Genomic DNA, 2,368 nt, shown 5'->3' with positions numbered 1-2,368 from the left:
GCTTTCACAATAAAGGCGCAGCGCAGATAGATATTACTACATCTACACACCAGCAGTGGCGGTTCTAAGCCAGTTTCAATGGGGGGGCAAGCTAGGGCCAGTCCTTTTGATACGGGGGCAAATACAAGCAGGGTCAAATATCGAAGTCTGAACAATAAGACATATATGTATATATATACATATATATATATATATATATATATATATGTGTGTGTGTATATGTATTAGGGCTGTCAAAATTGCTCAAAAATGACGTTTGAATATTCCTTCTAAAAATAACTCATAGGTTCGAACCATTCGAATATTTTTTTTTTCCGCATTATGTCCACAGAAGGGCAAACTAATATCAATCAATCAATCAATCAATTTTATTTATAAAGCCCAATATCACAAATCACAATTTGCCTCACAGGGCTTTACAGCATACGACATCCCTCTGTCCTTATGACCCTCACAGCTGATCAGGAAAAACTCCCCAAAAACCCTTTAACGGGGAAAAAAACGGTAGAAACCTCAGGAAGAGCAACTGAGGAGGGATCCCTCTTCCAGGACGGACAGACGTGCAATAGATGTCGTACAGAACAGATCAGCATAATAAATTAACAGTAATCCATATGACACAATGAGACAGAGAGAGAGAGAGAGAGAGAGAGAGACAGAGAGACAGAGAGAGAGAGACAGAGAGACAGAGAGAGAGAGACAGAGAGACAGAGAGAGAGAGAGACAGAGAGACAGAGAGACAGAGAGAGAGAGAGACAGAGAGACAGAGAGAGAGAGACAGAGAGAGAGAGAGACAGAGAGAGAGAGAGACAGAGAGAGAGAGAGAGAGAGAGACAGAGAGACAGAGAGAGAGAGAGACAGAGAGACAGAGAGAGACAGAGAGAGAGATGCAGGTAATGACAGTAGCTTACAACAACATTATTGAAAGTAATAATATTATAGTTATAGTTCTGGCTACTGTGGTACAATATGTTGAAAGTATGTATTAATATCTGGCAGTATACATGTGTGACAATAGTCATATGTGTATAATAACAGTAGAAGTATGACTAATGACTAATGATGGCAGCAGCAGCAGGAGGCATCTGGCAGGACCACGGCAGCAGCACAACCACACACGTCACGCTGTCCAGGCACCGCTGTGATATGAGTTAATCTGAATACAAGGAAACATACTTGTATATGTATTAATACAAGGAAACATAACTACTTGAAGGTATTTTTATTTCAACATAAACGTCTTAAAGACATTTACATACCTACACATTAAAACACATAAAACAATTATCTATAACATTACGTTATAAACGACCGCGGACCTCTCACTCACCCCCCCTTTCTGACCCGTGGCCACACCGCCCGCAGAAGCGCTGCGAATAGCCTCGAAGCACCGGACCGTGACCGGCTCGCACCCTGCAGCGATCGTTTCGGCGTCTGGTCTATTTTCTGCGCGAGCCGCAAGCGAATGTGTCAAGTCAGGTGACGGAGACAACAGCTTGGAGCAGAAAGGCTTGTCGACCAGGCTGGAGAAATGCGCGTCTGATGCCAACGCCCACTCGCAAAGAAGACAGCTGCGGTGGTGTTTTTTTTTTTCTCCACAATCGAATATCAATTTTCACATTCGAAGGTCCATTTTTTTTTTTAAATTCGAATTTAGAATATTCGTTGACAGCCCTAATATGTATGTGTAAATATATATACTACACACATATATATATACATATATATTTATATTTAATCTGGACAGACAGTCTCAAAACTTATAAGAGGGGCCTCCGCAATGCCAGAGCAAACTATTACTCGGCATTAATAGAAGAAAACAAGAACAACCCCAGGTTTCTTTTCAGCACTGTAGCCAGGCTGACTGAGAGTCAAAGCTCTATTGAGCCTTGTATTCCTTTAGCCCTTAGCAGTAATGATTTTATGAGCTTTTTTAATGACAAAATTCTAACTATTAGAGGCAAAATTCATGACCTCCTGCCCTCAGATAGTACCTATCTAACCTCAAACACAGCTGTAAGACCTAATATATATTTAGATTGCTTCTCCCCAATTTCTCTTCAAGAATTGACCGCAGTGATTTCTTCATCTAAATCATCAACGTGTCTCTTAGACCCCATCCCAACTAGGCTACTTAAGGAGGTCTTTCCTTTAGTTAACACTCATATATTAGATATGATCAATATATCCTTATTAACAGGCTATGTACCACAGTCTTTTAAGGTAGCTGTAATTAAACCTCTACTAAAAAAGCCCACCCTGGATCCAGAGGTGTTAGCCAACTATAGACCAATATCTAATCTTCCCTTTATGTCAAAGATCCTTGAGAAAGTAGTCGCAGACCAGCTGTGTGATTTTCTCCAGGATA

Source organism: Epinephelus lanceolatus, chromosome 6 (genome assembly GCF_041903045.1).
Source record: "Epinephelus lanceolatus isolate andai-2023 chromosome 6, ASM4190304v1, whole genome shotgun sequence".
NCBI lineage: Eukaryota > Metazoa > Chordata > Actinopteri > Perciformes > Serranidae > Epinephelus > Epinephelus lanceolatus.
Note: the sequence above shows the minus strand (reverse complement) of the source record.